This window comes from Carassius gibelio, chromosome B22, assembly GCF_023724105.1.
Source record: "Carassius gibelio isolate Cgi1373 ecotype wild population from Czech Republic chromosome B22, carGib1.2-hapl.c, whole genome shotgun sequence".
Classification (NCBI taxonomy): domain Eukaryota; kingdom Metazoa; phylum Chordata; class Actinopteri; order Cypriniformes; family Cyprinidae; genus Carassius; species Carassius gibelio.
In genome coordinates this window covers 14,518,183-14,539,361 of record NC_068417.1, presented here as the reverse complement: position 1 = coordinate 14,539,361, position 21,179 = coordinate 14,518,183, and the positions used below count along the sequence as shown (strand labels likewise).

At 37.6% G+C, this 21,179-nt stretch overlaps 1 protein-coding gene and 1 long non-coding RNA gene across 5 annotated transcripts in view; one reads left to right on the top strand and one right to left on the bottom strand.

Annotated features, from left to right (window-relative positions):
- LOC127987238 (natural killer cell receptor 2B4-like) overlaps positions 1-21,179 on the bottom strand; it is a 92,239-nt gene that overhangs the window by 57,640 nt on the left and 13,420 nt on the right. The window lies entirely within an intron of this gene.
- Positions 8,883-16,097, top strand: LOC127987243 (uncharacterized). 3 transcript variants are annotated; one of them, XR_008161120.1, is made up of 6 exons: positions 8,883-8,951; positions 9,567-9,599; positions 9,693-9,759; positions 9,868-9,975; positions 13,941-14,026; positions 14,856-16,097. It is a non-coding gene; the product is annotated as an uncharacterized LOC127987243 (long non-coding RNA). The 3 variants fall into 3 exon arrangements; XR_008161118.1 differs by lacking the exon at positions 8,883-8,951 and having other exon boundaries at positions 9,358-9,599; XR_008161119.1 differs by lacking the exons at positions 8,883-8,951; positions 13,941-14,026; positions 14,856-16,097 and having other exon boundaries at positions 9,358-9,599; positions 9,868-10,011.

Genomic DNA, 21,179 nt, shown 5'->3' with positions numbered 1-21,179 from the left:
GAGTTGGGATGGGGTAAGGTTAGGGAGAGGGTTGGAGGTATGGGTAAGTTTAAGGGTGGGTTAAGGTGTAAAGTATGGGTCAACAGTGTAATTATAAATGTAATTACAGAAATTAAATACAGATGTAATTACATGTAGTTTTTTTTTTTAAATATAAGTACAATGTAAAAACATGAATGTACACAATAAGTACATTGTACTAAATTATTAATTAAAATGTAAGTACATAGTAGTTAAGGCCACTTAATATAAAGTGGGTCCGTGAAATGTTATGGTATGTATTCATACAGCTAATTGGACCTATTGTGGGACATTGTCTGATCGCTTGGGCCAAAGGCTCTAATGATAAACTAAAAAGCAAAGGTGATGGGGACAACCTTGATGAGTACTCCTGCCAAGATAAAAGGAAGGGGATATAAGAACCAGTGAGCACTCTGGCTGACCATTCAGAATAAATAGTTTTGCCTGCTTGTAGGAAAAGGGAGCCAACCCAAAATGCTTTAGAACAGAACACCAAAAGCTCCACTGCATTGTTTCAAATGTTTTCTCTTCATCCAAAGAAAGGATTGCAGAAGAAGCTACTGTATATAGAAGTAGTATAGCAGCTTCACTGATTAGCTTTAAATTAATACTTAGCATTTCATGTTTTTTTTTTTTTTTTTGATTGTTTGAAAATGGGTCATGACTTAAAAGTGCTCATGCTTGTGAAAACTATACCATACAATTATCAGAAAATTAACAATAATAACCAGGGTGACTGTGAACAGGAATTATTTAGGGGGGGGGGGGGGGATGATAGTCTGTACTGATTTTTCCCGGAAAAACACGACAGCCTGGAGGCGTGACGTGTGTGCGGAGCTAAAGAATCACGAGCGCCAGTAGGCTTTTGCGTTGAGAGCGTTTGGAAACTGTGACATTTCCGTGAGGACAAAACCAACCAAAACAAACCATGGCTAACAGTCAGATTCAGCGTATATTTATGATCCAGAATCAGATCCAGAGGCTGAAATTTAACAAGAGCAGCATCAGCAAACGACATCTCTATGTGGTATGTACTGAAACTGTATATACATTTTGTTTTGGAAAATGATTAAGTTCCACTTTGTCGTCTTTTTTTTATTACATTTTTTTTTAAGCTGTACATGTGGGAAGTGCAGTTTGATGACAACATCGCATGTTGTTTACTTGATGTGCTTACGCGCCGATAGCTAAGTTAACAACACAGAGATATTTGAAGCAGTTTTACTCACCGCATGCGGTTCCAACACACGATTGCGACCCTTTTTTGTTGGGACTGCATTTATTAAGAAATAAACGATGTGCAAATCCAGCGTCAAACTGGGCCTTGTTTGTAAAACAAGCATCTTTGAAATGCAGGGAACAAACACAAACACTTGCACAACTCCGTTCATGGTCTGTAAAAATTAACTCCGTCCACTGGTCCCTTAATGCTGTTTTTTTTTTTTTTTTGGTAATCTGTGCAGGGTTGTCTTGCCCTGGCAACCAAAAACACACTCCTTTTGTGACATTTCGCGACGCTCTCGCTCTGATCAGTGAATGTCTGTGCTCAGCCTCTCATTGCTCTGCTATACAGGAGCGCGCGCTCTTCCGGGAGAAGTGCCCTTAGGACCCATATAAGGAAATTCCGCTCCATCTAACGTCACACAGAGCCATACTCGAAAAAAACTTTCCGAAACTTGTGACAAACCGGAACAAAAATACTCCTTCAAACGTACAACTTAATTTTTGAAACTTTGTCCATGTTTAGCATGGGAATCCAACTCTTTAACAGTGTAAAAAACTCAGTATGCATGAAATAGCATTTCACCCCCCCTTTAAAGGTGCCATATGCAAAAATTTTGGTAAAAATATCCATAACATGACCTACACACATCAAAAGAATGAGAAGAAATAAGGGCGATGATGTCATTAAAAAAATGTCAAGTTATAGTGCTGCAGAGATATCAACCTTAATTAACATTAGCATTACTAGCCCCGGCCCGACAGGTGTCGTAATACCAGTTTCGGCCATGGGAGGCGATATGTGGGCAGCATAACCACCAGCCAACCTGCAATACACGAATAACTCGCACGGCTTGTGGGCGTGTACTTGAACCTGGTGTCAATCGTGTGGAAAGTACAGCCCACTAGTTCATTTCAGTTCAGAGAAGAGAGCGTCACCTGCTACAGGGAAACAACCGCATTCGGGAACACAAATAAAATTAACATTGGCACTGCTTTTAATCGCTGGATACAATTGATGGACCTGAAAGAAATGAGGTTCGACTCCAAACTTGCAACATTTCTTTTGGATTGGTAAGTTAGATGCTGTTAGTATTTCGCTTGAAGTTTGTTTTATATGTTTGTGTATTTGTTTTCGGCATGTTATAACATAGAAATGTATTGATTTTGAAAGCGATTGTGTGTTAGTTGTCGGTAGACTTCGGCTCTGTGTAGTAACAGCCGCTCCACCTGAACCAGTGTTGCCAAGTCTGCGGTTGTTTTTCATGTCCGCGGTTTGAAGCAATCCCAATACCAATAATGTGATATTTAGCCCCTAAAATGCTAATTTTACCAGGGAAACCCTTCCCAAAAATTTATATTTTAACCCCGGGAAGAGCGTCTGAGCGCTCACAAATCTTTCTTCAGCGTCGTGAGCAGAGCGGCAAGAGCGATTTTTGACGCTCTAGACGCCGGCGGTGTGAACGCACAATTAGGCTTCGGCTATGGCTGTAGTTTTGTTGTGAAGGTAGGGGCGGAGCATAGAGACTATGCCATCGTTTGTTACTCTAGAGTAGACCAATTCACTTTATTGAGGCATACTGCCCCCATGTGTTATGGAATGTAGAGTATGACTTGATTTTTTTTTTGCCAAACATTACAGATGGCACCTTTAAATGAATGAGCAAACCTATAAAGGTAATATTCTTATGAGTGTTTGAAAATGTGAAATGGTGCCAGTGCAAGAATGCACTTTGCTGTTTTTTTGGAGTGAATTTGCCATTCATTTTCTCCAAAACCACACAGTAAAAATATTATAAAATGTATACAATAATAACCAGGATGTCTGTGAAGAGGGATTAATTTAATGAATAAGCAAACATATAAAGGAAAGATTTTTATGAGTGTTTGAAAATGGGGCATGATGTAAAAGAGTTTGAATGCACTAAGAAGCTTGGAGGGATTTTGCCATACATGTGTGTGTGTGTGTGTGTGTGTGTGTGTGTGTGTTTGAGTGGGTGGGTGTATAGCCCAGAGAGAGAGAGAGAGAGTTAAAAATACATATTATATTAATTTGAAATATGGTAATATGAAAAATGTAACATAAGTAATATGACGTTAACGTTAACAAATGATATATAATTATTTACAATTGTTAATAACATTAATAAATTATGTACATTAATAAATGCACAAAACAAATGTGAATGTACAAATAGTAATGTATAAAAAAAAAATCAATGTTCAAGTCTAGTCATATATAAAAACAAACACACACACACACACACACACACACACACACATTTTTATTAATCGTGCCCTGGTGGAAAATTGATATTCTGATGTGGCTTTATGGTATTTTTTTGTGTTAAATGAAATTGTATGCAGTATTTTTGGGTTCATTTTGACTGCTCCCCGCACACATAACATAACTAAGCAATTACACGCACAAACAAATAAAAAAACTAATTGCAGCTGGCTTGACCGAGTACTGTGAAAAAGTACTGGCTTGCCTGTGTATTTTCAGACCGCAGTTGACTTCTTGTGAACAAACTCTGACCACAAACAATCAACAAAGTTTAAATTATTTTTGCTCTACTGTTGTGTAATGTTGTCTTTGTAGTGCATTTTAGTTTCCGGGGTGCAAATTGGCTTTCTAAACACTACAGAGGTGCAAAATTACAGAGGAACATTGGAGTAACGTTAAATGTTTTGTACCCTTTTAACCCTTTAGGTGCCATTGTTTTTTTTTTTTTTTTTTTTTTTGGGGGGGGGGGGGGGTTGCTGTATTTTAACATCAAGATTTCAAAATCCTGTGGCTTGAAAGGGCTTAAAGATAGAGACCTAATGTTAACTAGAAAAATGTTGGGCATGACCGAAAGTTTATTTGGGGTTTAGACATTTTTTTTTTTTTTTTTTATGATACTCTCATCGCTCAAATCAGTGATTCAGTTTTATCTATACATAGATTCAGAGACTGACTGAAACTAGATAATCAGTCTGGATTTCTGAACATCATGAACATCACAAACACAGACACAGACTGGGGTCAAAAGATCTGATTCTCCCCTCCCAACCCCTGGTTTAAAATACAGTGGACGATTTGGGTATCATACTAACGATCTGTGCTGTCAAATCCGCGTGGTCAAGAAGTTTCAGCTTAAACAGTGCCGCTGTTGATTTTTGGATGAAATAAGGAGTCGAGTGATGCAGCGAAAGACGGACGTGATATTCGATCCTACGGGTTGGTGGGCGGGATCTCAGGAGCCGGGGGCGGGGCTTACGGGTAGACATGGCAAGTTGGTGTGTGTGTGTGTGTGTGTGTGTAGGGAAAGGACAATTGAATGGTGGACATTTAAAGCAGCTTTAACCTGTCTTTGTGTGGCAGGGACAAAGTTAACAGCACAGCTGCCACTGCAGGCCATTAAATGGACAGTGCACTTTTTTAACCCTTTAACGGTCACGGCAAGAAATATATTTTAAATATTTTTCCTTTGTTTCACTTAAATAGTCCCATATGTATGTATGTATGCATTTATAAATAAATAAATAATCAGGCCACCCCATGTTGTTGTGTTTTTTTTTTTTTTTTTTTTTTTTTTTATAATAATGTATGCATGCTGGTCTGTTGTCCCAAATATTGCTAAACCGTTTTAAAGTCATAACCTGAACATTTAACTTTCATTTAATATGCATTGATGTAATTCAGGGAGAAAATAGGATGGGTGTGGGAACTTTTGGAAGTAAAAAAGCAACATGAAAACAGCAAGTCAGCTAAATGCACTCAATTTCAAAATGTCCTGAGCAGAGAAAGCAGAAGATTTTGCAATTCTAATGGAATTTCTAAACAGGGCACTGTGATCGAGGTGTATTAAGCAAAATGTGTGTCCAAAACCTTGACCTTGCTGCCAGACACTGTCCCTCGAGAGCTAATTGAGCAAAGAGACCACATTGATTCATTAGATCCCTCTCTTGCACTGCATATCACATATCCATCTGCACAAGCATATCTACATACTGTTACCATATGCAGGTACATGGCTATTTGACCATACAGTTCTGATTTACCTTCACTCCCCAATTTCTGGAAAGGATGTTATGTAAGTACTTATAGTTATATAACCTTGTAGATGAGAAATAGGAGGAGAGGTTCCATATCAAATAAACATTTTCTGACATCGAGCCATTGTTTTCCATCACCGTTTCTACAAAAGCATTTAATGCATGAAACACGTACCAGATAGTTTACAATTAGCATGACCACAGAATGCAGCGGGATATGATTGAAAATTGCTAAAATGTAACTTCCATTTAAAATATGATAAGATTATCTTGTCTATTTTTATGTATCAGTAACTATCAAGCAACTGATTCTGTTGTTTATACAATGTGATATTGTTTATAACATCTTACTTTAGCATTTAGCAGCATTTGTGTAATCTAAAACTGAATGTCAGCAGTAACAAAGAACTCTCCTGACAAATGAACAAATAGTGAACCATCGAAAAGCTGTTTGGTATACACTTTTATATATGAGCCAACTGCATATAACTGACCACAGTGACACTGCCACCACAATTTCCTGGAGTACTGCTAAAGAAATCTTAAAGCCCCCCAGAACATTTCCAACGGAGGAGGATGTTGCGGTGTTTTTCTTACATCACTTACAACCAGGAACATTCTGTTCTTTAAAACAGCTGAATTCCTCAAAAAAGGGAACCACCTCTGACCTTCACATTATTTAGGCAGCTGTAAAACTTATAGCTTTGACAGGTTTTTTCAGTCAAGTGCAATCTTGCAAATTATGGCTCTCTAGGGCCTTTTGCATGATACCACACATAAAGACCATCAGAAAACACTCACAGATTAAAAAGATAGCACATTCTGCACTAAATCTTTTCTGAAAACAGTCCTGATGCTTTTAAATCCGCAATATGAGTAGTCTCTCCCCTTCTTTATTTTCCTTCATCAATAGAATTATGATGTGGAATAAAAAACAAGTACAGACTTCTTACGGTCACGCACATATGTTTTGGTTACCAGTTATTTTTGTGAACATAGTGATACCTTAAATACCATTCTAACCATAGTCTGTCTGCTGACTGGAGGAGAACCATCTGTTGTACTGTCACGTTCATTCCTCCAGGCCTCTCGCTGTCCCTGCAGAGTCGACGGGTTGCAGGGATTCCGGGTCCTTGATCCATGCTGGGGCTTTTACTGAGAACATTTGAGCCGGTGGAATTTCCTCCTGTGCAGCCCACTAAGCCAAAGGATTCCTTAAGATCAGCTAAACAGTGAGGAGGCCCGTTTATCTCCCTGTGCTTGTGAAAGAGACATAGGGCCCTATTTTAACGATCTGAAACGCAAGTGTCAAAGCGCGAAGCGCAAGTAACTTCGTGGGCGGGTCTCGGCGCTGTTGCTATTTTCCCGGCGGGATAAATGGCTCTTGCGCCCGGCGCAAATCTAAAATGGGTTGGTCTGAAGCAGCTTCATTATTCATAGGTGTGGTTTGGGCGTAACGTGAAATAAACCAATCAGAGCGTCATCCAACATTCCCTTTAAAAGCAGGTGCGCAAGTTCCATTATGGATTGCTATTATTATGGCGTATTTACCAGGCGCACGCCAGGAGCGGTTCACAGCCGAGGAGACTGATGTTCTTGTAAGAGCAGTGAAAGACAGAGAAGTTGTGTTGTATGGGGATGGGAGAAACCCACCCAAAATTGCGTCGGTTAAACAGGCGTAGGAGGAAATAGCCACAATTGTTTCATCGATTTTTTTTTCCTGGTTCTTGACGGACAAACATATTTGTCAGATGTCCTTACATAGCCTAAATGTCTTGCCACTATTGGGCAAACAGGTCTGATCCTTAATTACTACAATTAGCCTGAATAATTTGTAAGCTAGATTTATGCCTATTTTGTTCACATCTTCGTGGCACACCACAATGATTTCCGTCATCTCATGTGTTAATATTTTTTTTAGTGTAACAGTTTATGATTTGCAAAAATAACTGTTGCATCTGTGTAGATTACATGAGCAAAGTGTACGCGCGTTGTGCACGCTATACATTATGGTCAAGCATGCGCCCTTAAAATAGCATAATGAACAACGCGCAACGCGCCACTGACTTTAGGGGCCCTGGGCCCTATTTTAACGATCTGAAACGCAAGTGTCAAAGCGCAAAGCGCAAGTAAGTTTGTGGGCGGGTCTCGGCGCTGTTGCTATTTTCCCGGCGGGATAAATGGCTCTTGCGCCCGGCGCAAATCTAAAATGGGTTGGTCTGAAGTAGCTTCATTATTCATAGGTGTGGTTTGGGCGTAACGTGAAATAAACCAATCAGAGCGTCATCCAACATTCCCTTTAAAAGCAGGTGCGCAAGTTCCATTATGGATTGCTATTATTATGGCGTATTTACCAGGCGCACGCCAGGAGCGGTTTACAGCCGAGGAGACTGATGTTCTTGTAAGAGCAGTGAAAGACAGAGAAGTTGTGTTGTATGGGGATGGGAGAATAATTAGCCTGAATAATTTGTAAGCTAGATTTATGCCAATTTTTTTCACATCTTCGTGTCACACCACAATGATTTCCGTCATCTCATGTGTTAATATTTTTTTAGTGTAACAATTTATGATTTGCAAAAATAACTGTTGCATCTGTGTAGATTACATGAGCAAAGTGTATGCGCGTTGTGCACGCTATACATTATGGTCAAGCATGCGCCCTTAAAATAGCATAATGAACAACGCGCAACGCGCCACTGACTTTAGACCAGGTTTTTTCTGGTCAGTGGCGCAATTGTTTAATGGAACAGCAAAATAGCACCAGGGATTGTTTGCGCCGGAACACGCCTCCTTTTTTGCGCTGAACCGCCCAGGGAGCGCAAGTTCATTCACTAGTTTAGCGACGTGCTTCTGTGGAGGGAAAAGCGCGCTTTGCGCGGGTGCAAAATAGGAATGACACATGCGTCGGTGTACAAAGTCAATTGCGCTGGGTGCAAGATAGGGCCCCCTATAAACAGTTTTTGTAAAAAATAGGCTAACGATTGCGTCATAACCACTCGGCTCTCTGTCGCATTACCGTACAGACAGGTGGAGAAGCTCGCAGGTAATTAACTTAATATGGCGTACCCAGCAAACACAGAACGTTGTGAGGACGTTGCCAGTTAGTCGTCATTTGGTCAGCGCGACATTACTTTATGGCAACGTTGTGAGGACGTCGTGGTAAAGTTCCATTTTTTTAAATCTTGGCTAACTTCCCAGAAACGTCGTGGGCACGTACTCAAAAGACGTCGCTAGTTAGTCCCATTGGGGACGTTGTAGCGACGTGGTCAGCTGGTCTTCAGATAACTTTTAATATTATTGCACTAGATGTATTATTATTATTAAGATACCATTTGAACAGCATATTCTTTGGGAAATATACAAAAAAATTAATCAAGCATGTTAAAATAATATATATATATATATATATATATATATATATATATATATATATATATATATATATATATATATATATATATATATATATGCCATCAGTTTAAGAACAATAAAATAAACAATTTACTTAGCAAATGGTGATAATGTTTGTTAATGAAAGAGAGTACGGGACTAATTAACATTTAAACCTTAAACTAGCAGCGCACGTCACTTTCTAAGTGAAGTGCGCGACGTGCGCGTGCCCGTCATTTTGTAACGGTCAACTTCCAGCAGACGGACACGGAGGAAAGGTAAGTCCTATAAATCTACTTTTATTCATAGATTTTAACTGATATAACGTTAAATGCCATCAAAGAGGAGTAGTGTTTTGTATTTTTGTAGGTTTTCTCTTTCAATTTAATAAATAAATGCTCTGTTTGGTTAATTAGCTCAAAAGCAGTCTCAGAGGTGGTCTAAGGTAACGTTAACTGCTAAAATCGAATATAACCTTACCTGTTTTAAATTATTTGAAATTTATCACTATAAACTATACAGTATTAACTTTCTAATTATTCAATTTTTAAACCGTAGTAACGTTAATTAGTTTGTTTGAATGCCTGCCGCTTGAGCTTGATGACGCTCATGCTAGCCATGCTGTGAACTTGAATGTAATCCGATATAACGTTAAATATAAAGTTTAACGTTAATTAAACCGAGGCTGCCGAAATCATGTTCAGTGTAACGTTATGTGGGATTAATAATTTCCCCTTTTCTCCCTCAAGTGGCAGGCTTGTAAATTCTGTCATCTGTTCATTATTGGTGTTGATGGTGTTTTTCACATGCATGCTTTTTAATGCTAGTTTAATTCTCAAATTGATCTGATACTTTCGTTTCACAAAAAGTAAACAAATTGTTCACTTTCTTAGGGCCTGACAACCACCAGTTGAGTCCATGATTCAGTGAGTTCCTTATAAGGAAATATATTTGTTACCACCTAGTAATTTAAATGTGTTATTTATTGCTTTAAAATAAACACATATATTTATCATCAGGGGAAGAGACAGTCTGGGCAGCAGCAACAAGACAACTATTACAAGTAGAGATGGGTTTCAAGAACTGGTACTAATTTGGTTCCTGACTTGTTCAGTACTGAAAACATTTACATAAGGTACAGGATCAATAGTGCTGCTATCAGTATTCTTGTAACATTGATTCATTACCCTTTAGACACAACCACATATCCTCCAAATCATCTCTGCGTGGATGGCAGCAAGGATCCAGGATCAAGAGATCATTCTTCATGGAGACTGTTCCACAGGAAGCAGTTTCTCCTGGGTGAAAAACTAAACCTGGTTGTTTCAGCATCACTCAGGCAAGACTAAATACTTTTAAATTGATTTCAGTTGGTTATGTGTTTCAGGTCATCCTGACCATTCTGCTGTTCTGGATGTAAGGCCGTGCTGGAACTACATTTCTCGTTGTTGAAAGATTTGTGCAGCGGTATCCAGACATATAACGCCCCATCACACGGGGCGTCAACGCCTCTCGTTTACTTTTAAATGAAGTGACGTCAAGCATGGTGAAATTAATTCTAGAAATTAATTCTAATTAGAAGTTGAAGACTTCTCAAGCGCCAATGCAGCCGTCCTCCAGTCAGAACATCTTACGCAAATACCCTAGCGCAGACGCAAGCCAATCGAGTGCATGCAATACCAGAAAACTAATGTGATTGGCTGTCACTATGAGAAGAGACAGTAATTCTGATCCGATATCAGTGTCGTTTTTTGCAAAAAAAAATTTAAATCAATGTAGAATTTTCTTTACTTCAGTGTAGGGATGTCAATTTTCAATCATTTCCATGATCGATCGTCGTTTAAATTAATGAACAAATAATCGATTAATCGTTAACCTTAATGCTGCAAAGTCTATTGCAGTAACACCCAGTCACTGGTATGACAGGATGTGCAAAAGTGTGTGTGTGTGTGTGTGTGTATGTGTGTGTGTGTATATATATATATATATATATAGATATATAAAAACTGTAAAATATATATTTTACAGTAAAGACCAACAGTTTGGACACACCTTCTCATTCAAAGAGTTTTCTTTATTTTCATGACTATGAAAATTGTAGATTCACACTGAAGGCATCAAGGGCTATTTGACCAAGAAGGAGAGTGATGGGGTGCTGCTCCAGATGACCTGTCCTCCACAGTCACCAGACCTGAACCCAATCCAGATGGTTTAGGGGTGAGCTGGACCGCAGACAGAAGGCAAAAGGGCTAAAAAGTGCTAAGCATCTCTCTGGGAACTCCTTGAAGACTGTTGGAAGACCATTTCAGGTGACTACCTCTTGAAGCTCATCAAGAGAATGCCAAGAGTGTGCAAAGCAGTCATCAAAGCAAAAGGTGGCTACTTTGAAGAACCAAGAATATGACATATTTTCAGTTGTTTCACACTTTTTTGTTATGTATATAATTCCATATATAAATCCACATGTGTTAATTCATAGTTTTGATGCCTTCAGTGTGAATCTACAATTTTCATAGTCATGAAAATAAAGAAAACTCTTTAAATGAGGAGGTGTGTCCAAACCTTTGGTCTCAAACTGATATATATATATATATATATATATATATATATATATATATATTAGTGCTGTCAATCGATTAAAAAAAATTAACTAATTAATCGCACAATTTTTTAAAATTAATCGCGATTAATCGCAATTAAAAGACTGAAACTTTTTGGATATGTAAATGTAAAATGTAAATAATTAATGTAAACTCAAGACAAAGAAACTATTTAAATTCAAAATATGATTGTTTATTGGAATTTTTGTTTAACTTGTAACACAGATTTTCTCATGTAAACAACATACCTGCAATAAACCATCAATATCCTCCAAATTAACTGTTGGCTTGAAAGCCATATTTATTACAGAAATAAAAACACAGGCATGTAAGTACCATTTGAATTTCAAAACAATCAATGCCAATAAAAAACAAAAATGATTTCCATGTTGAATTCTAAGTGGACTGCAAAAAAATTCCAAAGTATAGTAATTGCCAGTGCTTTAAGTGGGCAGGTAAGCATGGGTACTCAGTACCGCCACTTCCAAATATAGCTCTTGAGCGTACCGCCACCTCTCTGTGCGCCCAGAACGTGCTTGTAGCGTACCGGTACGCTCATTTGGACATCTGTTTTAATAGAGGTTTTAATCTTTTTGCCGATTTTCAGAGCGCCCTTCACAATGCAAGCTTCCTAATTCATCCCACCCAGAGCAGAAACTACATTACCCATTCACCCTTAAGTTATACAAGTGAATAGCGCATGTGTCGCTTTTCCCACTGTTAAGTGTCAACAACTCAACGTGGCCGGAGAAGGTGTGTGAAACTCGTTGTGAGTTATACTAAAGCAAAATCTTGAGTATTTATTGTCTGATAAACATTAAAAACTGTCTGCGGAGGTTGAGTCGTCCTGCAGCCCCCGCTGGCTGTTCATTGGCTGCAGCATCTTTTTTCTAAGTTCTAAAAAAATACCGTAGACGGCAAGGCACACATTTAGATATTAATTTATCTAATTAATCTATAGCCTATGCACAAAGACAATATGATCTTTTTGTCCCCTTTTTGTTTTAAAGCTTGATGAAGAGAGAGAGCGCAAGTTGCTGCAGCTGAGGAGGACAGTGATGCACGCGTACAGGAGTGATTGACAGTTCGCGGCACTGTGTACAAAAAATACTCCGCTACACAATTATTTCTTTATTTTCGTTTAAGCTTATTAACGTTAGCGTTACAGAAAGGTCTGATTTACGCACTGTTACAGTCATACAGTCATAATGTTTCTTGTGGCAGACTGAAGAGTAATCCGGCAGAGTTTTATACTGAAACTTTCCGTCTAAAAGTCCTTCCTTGGTCTAATCCATATTTCTTTGCACGTTGAACACACATAGGCCACAACTGGAAATAAAAAAAAACTGCAACCGCGTTAATTGCGTTATTTTATTTTAACGCGTTAAATATTTCAAATTAATCGAATGCGTTAACGCGCTAATTTTGACAGCACTAATATATATATATATATATATATATATATATATTAGACAGTTTCATCGGATGCACGCGCCTGGACCTAAGTTAACTTCCAGTCTGTGTTGTGTATATCAGTCTGGCTGCAGTGCCTTCTACAAACGCAGTTAAAGGCAAGGTGATGAGTAGACTGAAGTTGGGCTCAGGTGGTTGTGTTGCGGGATGTGTTCCCATACATTTATTTATTTTTGGAGACAAAAAGGCTTCGTTGAATAAACATGAGTAACGTTACGTACTGCACGTTTAATAATTCCTAACATTTATATGTTTAAATATCAAAACGAGGCACGGGTGTTTTTATATCGCTGTATTTCTGAAGGAAGACTTGCATGTTATATGCCTGATAGCAGCGTGTGCGTACCAGCTCTGCTTTGTTTACAGCTGTTATTGGGGAAACTTCTATTTCTCGCGCTTTATGTCTATGCTTTAAAACATCTCCTGCTGGCAAAGGATGAATTTGCATTTTCATTAAGTCCGCCTGATCCACGCAGCAAACATATTTTGTTTGTTATCAAAAAATATCTACTCTAGAGGGACTTGGCTGTTGTTATTGATTCTATTTGGAAGTCTACCGGTTAGGTTAGGTCCACAAAAGCGCGCATGCGCAGTAACGTTTTTTAATGTTGTTGCCGTTGAAACCGTCTATATATATGTGTGTGTGTGTGTGTGTATAATGTATGTGTGTGTAAAATACATTTCTTTTAAATTTATAGCACAGTAATGAAGGCAGCAACATGTGGTAGATGGGACAGAACAAGAATCTATCATTGTGCTAATGTATTATAATACGAAAGGGTATGGCTCCTATACAGCGTGCAGCACGTAAACACAACCAGTGTGCAGAATGATGCACTTGAAGCAACACAAAGTCACAGCGTGTAGCATTACTCACAGAAATGTTCAAAACACCAAGGGAAGAGATATTGTTGTGTATTATATGTGTGCAATATTTTGAGCCTTTTCTTTTAACAGTTTTAAATATCAGTTATTGTGCGCTCTTGAAGAGAGTTTCATTGTTTTGACTGTAGTAACTAGGGCTGGAATGATACGCTAATCTGCCAATTCAATACTATCCCGATACTTGTGTGCCGATTCAATATGTATTTATAATTATATATATATATAACTTAGCATTGTGATTATAGTTATATAACTATTGCAATTCGTGACTTATCCAAATTGTCTGTAAAATGATGTTTGTTTCTGTAGATTTGAGGGAAAGATTAAAAACAAGGAGGTCTGGGAATGACTGAAGGGAACTGACAGCAGTGAGGGAAGGAAGTAGTCACCAGAATGTAAGTTCTTTGAGAATGTGTGCTTTGTTTATTACAAGTTGAGTTTTCATTTAAATGTGGCAATGTACACAACTGGTCAAAAGTTTTAAATATATTTTAAAAGTTTAATTTATTTCTATAATGCACAGCTATATTTTCAGCATTAATTACTCCAGTCTTCAGTGTCACATGATCTTCAGAAATCAGAATAATATGATGATTTACTGCTCAATACATTTTTCTGATTATTATCAGTTGTTCCGAACAGTTGTGCTGCCCAAACTTTTTTTTCTACACTACAGTTATATTTATTTATTATTTATTTTATTTATTTATTTTATTTGGGGGTGGTTGGCCAATAGCAAGAATGCATAAAATTGAAAACCAGTGGTAGAGAAGACTTTTGTAATTTTACAAAAGATTACTTTTTTTTTTCAATGTTTTGAACTTTGTGTTTTATAAAATATTAATGAAGAAAAAATTCAACTTTCCAGAAATGCTGGAAATCATTTCTAATATGGGGTGCGTTTCCCTAAAACCAACTTTGTTCAAAAAGTTCCTTCGTTACCAATAGAGTTCAGTGGAACTAACAACTGTAGTAAGCTAACTGCAGATGTGATTTACATCATGTATGTCATGATCAGATGTACACTTTGATCTTAGCGGCAATAATGTGATTAGGTGCATGTAAATGTACTGATTTGTGATAATCAGCAATGTTTCCCGATCAGCAAATCAGTATATGAAAAAGATCATGTGACCCTGAAGACTGGAGTAAAGTTACTGAAAAATTCAGCTTTGCCTCATAATTATTTCAATAAATATGTTTAAGATGTTCGAGATGTTTCAGCTCAGAGAAGGATGTTGACAGTGCAGGCCCAGGATGAAGAAGAGGAGGAAGAACACGTTTAACAATTTTCTATAAGCTTGCCATGTGTTATAATAAAAACAATGAACATGACTACAATAATATGCTAAATGTTATTAAAAGATTCCAGTTTGCAAGAAGTCTGAGTGTCTGACTCTACACTAGAGGAACTCTTTTCTGAAGAAGATCAGGTGCTGAGAAGAAGCCTTGTTCTACAGCACAACACTGCATCAAGCCTCCTGTCCTTCCCTCAGAAGAGCCTGTCTTCCGCTGCTGGGGTAAGAAACACACTCTTCCTCTTCTCTATCAGCTGTCCTGCACCTAACCCTGCCTCCTCAGCACTGTCTGAAAGAGTCTTCTCCACAGTCAGTAATCACAGATCACAGATTCTTCTGAGAAAGTCGATATGCTCATTTTCTTAAAAAAATTGTTTTTTCGGGTGGGACAAATAATACAGGAGAGATGCTAGAAATCTCTATATTGTTCATTTTTCATATCTTTACGCTTTATGAATGTTTTTTTTTCTGAGAAGCTCAAGAATTATGGTTCTTTGGTAATTGTTATATTGTTTAGTTTTATCCTCTGATAGTGAGCACAGAGCCCTGATCATGACATGCAAGAAAAAGAAAGAAATCATGTCCATGATTTACTAATTCGTTCCCTCTATGTACTAAAACATGCACGATTACTTTTACATTTCATTGATTTGCTAAATAGTATGCACAATTTACTAATTCGTTATCTTGATGTATAAATAGTGTACACGTTTTAGCAAATCGAGGGAATGAAATAGAAAATCGTGCGCATGAATTAGCCTAAATTTTTTCCTGCATGTCGTGTAATTAAAGCACATCACCACCAGACATTTATACCAGGAGCCTCATATATGACGCTCACAGTTTTACTTTGTGCAGTATCTCTGTGCAGTATCTGCTGAATTGTTTCATATCTATTTATCATGTATTTTTTGTTGCACTAAATTATGTTGTATCAATAAGTTTACTGATAATTATTTTTAATTTTCACTAATAACGTCATTAACCATCTCCCCATCTTTAAGACAAAAATGTTCTATTGTTTATATTGTGTAATCTATGAATTGATGTGTTTAGTTTTCTGTGCTCATAACATTTTGCATGTTTAAAGAACAGGTGCGATGTTCAAAATGTTTTGGCTTCGTATTTGTACAAAGTAGTGCTGAATAAATATTGATTTGTGAATGAATGCAGTGTGTTTTTGTCCATTTTATACTAGAATGTAATGTTTTTGTATTTGTTTGCATTGCATGTATGTAATTAATGTATCAACTATGAATCCCCTATAATTAGATTACAATTAGATTTCTTAAGGTTTATTTTTTGCACCAGAGACGGATTGAGTTTATTAGTTCTTTATGTATTTCAAGGTAATGGTGAGGTGAAAATATGAATTACCAATATGATCCTGAAATGTCACGTCCTCATAACGTGCCAGTTTGGTCGTCAGGACATACTCATCACGTTCCAGCAACGTTCCACTATAACGTCGCCACGACGGATATGGGAATCACAAAGTTACGTCACTGGAACGTTATGTGGTACGTCGCTGAGACCCATATGGTATTTTATAGGAACGTCCTCATAACGTGCCAGTTTGGTCGTTGGGACGTACTCCTCACGTTCCAGCGACGTTCCACTATAACGTCGCCACGACGGATATGGGAATCACAAAGTTACGTCACTGGAACGTTATGTGGTACGTCGCTGAGACCAATATGGTATTTTATAGGAACGTCCTCATAACGTGCCAGTTTGGTCGTTGGGACGTACTCCTCACGTTCCAGCGACGTTCCACTATAACGTCGCCACGACGGATATGGGAATCACAAAGTTACGTCACTGGAACGTTATTTGGGACGTCGCTGCAACGAATATGGTCTGGTCCAGTTACGTCGTCACAACGTAACTGTGTTAGCTGGGTACTGGCGTTACATTTTAAAATACTATACAAAATAATTAATCAGAATACTTACTCCTGCTCACTCACGACAAAGAACTCCCCGCTCAAGCTCACCGTCTCTGCAAGATTAACGATGGCAGTTTGCACGCACAGCTACTAGAAGATTTACGTCTGGCAGACAGGTTGCTGACGTCGTCAAGCCTCGTTTGAGTCTGCGCGTCAGAAACGGAAGTGCTAAAAAACGCTAAAACCGGGCTTCATTTGTCTCAATTGAGTTCCAATGGGGTCGCTGTGTCCATTTCTTTTACTGTCTATGGTATCTGCAGATCATTTCTTTTACTGTCTATGGGATGAACCTCCGCCATTCTTTCAAATCGCTCTCTGCCAAGAGACCCGCCCTCCTCTGTCTCTGATTGGCCGTGAACCTGAAACAAACCAATCAATCCAACGACGGCAGCGTGTATTACCCAATCAGGGGCGGTATAGGACGAGTCTTCACACAATGCCGGTGGGATGATTTGCATGAGATGCTGCATTGAAGACAACTCCGAAAATAACCCCGTCCCGTATTGATTCAAAGCGGGACGCGCTGTTTTATTCTCAAATACGGGACGATTCCGTATTTTAAGGGACGGGTGGCAACCCTACACAATTTGTTGTTTATTTCATGTCCAGTAGCTATTGTCTTTGTGAGTTGTGCGATTTTCTTCTTTTCCTATGTTCAGTGCTCTCACTACTCGCTGCAAACAGATTTACATGAGATGCATCTCCATTTCCTTGCCTGCCTCATAATCTTCGTTTCGGACATCATTAGCCGCATTTCCACTGTCGGGCCAGTGCGAGCCAGGGCTTAAAGCGGGCCGGGCGGGGCTCATAGCCCCGGGCCAGTAGCACCGAGGCCAGAATAGCGCAGGGTTTCCACCGTGGAGCTTGAAGCACCGCTGCACGTCACTAAAACACGCCCTTTACACGCCTCTCAGAACAACTGTAACCTCAAAATTTCACCAACAAAGAGAAGTTATCAGAAAACTAAGAAATAAGTCACTGGAACATGTGCGATCACAAAACGAACATGATAAAAGCGGCCGTTTGTTTGCATGCTTTGTTATATATTCAAATTAAAAAGCATCGATGTTTTAACTATAGAATAAGTGATACATTGATCATATTGATTTAATTTATCAGGACTCAAAATTAATCACACATAAATACACTTATTTCTATTTTATTTATTTATTTTTAACGCTCATGAAAATAGCCTGCTTATTCAGTCGAGTCTGTTTCTGTTTATTAGCCACAGTAGCCATCATATTTAGAATGAATGATAATATCTCTATTTTTATAAAAGCTCCCGAACAAAAAACATTATTAGGCTATATTCTTTTATGATAGGCAACGTGAGATAAACTCTCGAGACGAGGCTTGTGACAGATAATATAAGTTACTTAATAAATACACGATTGTGATAGAGAATAAGAAGCTGACGTCTGATTTCTTCAAGCGGTCTTATTTTACCATGTTTACTGTGGTAACATGTTTAGCGTGCATATCTTTTTCATCGCTTATAAATATTTCTGCCTTGTATGGTGGTTATAATCTCAAACACTCGCTGCTGACTGAAAGAGAGTTTTGAGCTCGACTTATTAAAAAAAAAAAAAGTGTTTAATGCTGGTGGTAAAACTGTTATCTTTCTGAAATGATCCGCAGCGCAGACTCTCTATTTTTATAAAAGCTCAAGAACAAAAATCATTATTATATTTTGATGATATGCAACGTGGAGCTAAACTCTTGAAACGAGACGACAGATAAAATGTTACTTAATAAATACACAATTGTGATAGAGAATAAGAAGCTGACGTCTGATTTATCCAAGCGGTCGTATTTGCCATGTTTATGGTAACGTTATTGTTTAGCGTGCATATTATTTTACATCGCTTATAAATATTTCTGACTTGTTTAGTGATTATAATCCACATCGGATCAAGTTATTTCAAACACTTGCTGCTAACTAAGAGTGAGTTTTTAGCTCAACTTATTTTAAAAAGTGTTTAATGCTGGTGGTAAAGCTGTTATCTTTCTGAAATGATCCTCAGTGCAGACTCGCTATTTTTATAAAAGCTCCCAAACAAAAACCATTATTATATTTTGCAACGTGGAGCTAAACTCAGGAAACGAGACGACAGATAAAATGTTACTTAATAAATACACAATTGTGATAGAGAATAAGAAGCTGACGTCTGATTTCTTCAAGCGGTCATATTTTACCATGTTTACTGTGGTAACATGTTTAGCGTGCATATCTTTTTCATCGCTTATAAATATTTCTGCCTTGTATGGTGGTTATAATCTCAAACACTCGCTGCTGACTGAAAGAGAGTTTTGAGCTCGACTTATTAAAAAAAAAAAAAGTGTTTAATGCTGGTGTTAAAGCTGTTATCTTTCTGAAATGATCCGCAGCGCAGACTCTCTATTTTTATAAAAGCTCCCAAACAAAAATCATTATTATATTTTGATGATATGCAACGTGGAGCTAAACTCTTGAAACGAGACGACAGATAAAATGTTACTTAATAAATACACAATTGTGATAGAGAATAAGAAGCTGACGTCTGATTTATCCAAGCGGTCGTATTTGCCATGTTTATGGTAACGTTATTGTTTAGCGTGCATATTATTTTACATCGCTTATAAATATTTCTGCCTTGTTTAGTGATTATAATCCACATCGGATCAAGTTATTTCAAACACTTGCTGCTAACTAAGAGTGAGTTTTTAGCTCAACTTATTTTAAAAAGTGTTTAATGCTGGTGGTAAAGCTGTTATCTTTCTGAAATGATCCTCAGTGCAGACTCGCTATTTTTATAAAAGCTCCCAAACAAAAAACATTCTGTTTATTAGCCACAGTAGCCATCATATTTAGAATGAATGATAATATCTCTATTTTTATAAAAGCTCCCGAACAAAAAACATTATTAGGCTATATTCTTTTATGATAGGCAACGTGAGATAAACTCTCGAGACGAGGCTTGTGACAGATAATATAAGTTACTTAATAAATACACGATTGTGATAGAGAATAAGAAGCTGACGTCTGATTTCTTCAAGCGGTCTTATTTTACCATGTTTACTGTGGTAACATGTTTAGCGTGCATATCTTTTTCATCGCTTATAAATATTTCTGCCTTGTATGGTGGTTATAATCTCAAACACTCGCTGCTGACTGAAAGAGAGTTTTGAGCTCGACTTATTAAAAAAAAAAAAAGTGTTTAATGCTGGTGGTAAAACTGTTATCTTTCTGAAATGATCCGCAGCGCAGACTCTCTATTTTTATAAAAGCTCAAGAACAAAAATCATTATTATATTTTGATGATATGCAACGTGGAGCTAAACTCTTGAAACGAGACGACAGATAAAATGTTACTTAATAAATACACAATTGTGATAGAGAATAAGAAGCTGACGTCTGATTTATCCAAGCGGTCGTATTTGCCATGTTTATGGTAACGTTATTGTTTAGCGTGCATATTATTTTACATCGCTTATAAATATTTCTGACTTGTTTAGTGATTATAATCCACATCGGATCAAGTTATTTCAAACACTTGCTGCTAACTAAGAGTGAGTTTTTAGCTCAACTTATTTTAAAAAGTGTTTAATGCTGGTGGTAAAGCTGTTATCTTTCTGAAATGATCCTCAGTGCAGACTCGCTATTTTTATAAAAGCTCCCAAACAAAAACCATTATTATATTTTGCAACGTGGAGCTAAACTCAGGAAACGAGACGACAGATAAAATGTTACTTAATAAATACACAATTGTGATAGAGAATAAGAAGCTGACGTCTGATTTCTTCAAGCGGTCATATTTTACCATGTTTACTGTGGTAACATGTTTAGCGTGCATATCTTTTTCATCGCTTATAAATATTTCTGCCTTGTATGGTGGTTATAATCTCAAACACTCGCTGCTGACTGAAAGAGAGTTTTGAGCTCGACTTATTAAAAAAAAAAAAAGTGTTTAATGCTGGTGTTAAAGCTGTTATCTTTCTGAAATGATCCGCAGCGCAGACTCTCTATTTTTATAAAAGCTCCCAAACAAAAATCATTATTATATTTTGATGATATGCAACGTGGAGCTAAACTCTTGAAACGAGACGACAGATAAAATGTTACTTAATAAATACACAATTGTGATAGAGAATAAGAAGCTGACGTCTGATTTATCCAAGCGGTCGTATTTGCCATGTTTATGGTAACGTTATTGTTTAGCGTGCATATTATTTTACATCGCTTATAAATATTTCTGCCTTGTTTAGTGATTATAATCCACATCGGATCAAGTTATTTCAAACACTTGCTGCTAACTAAGA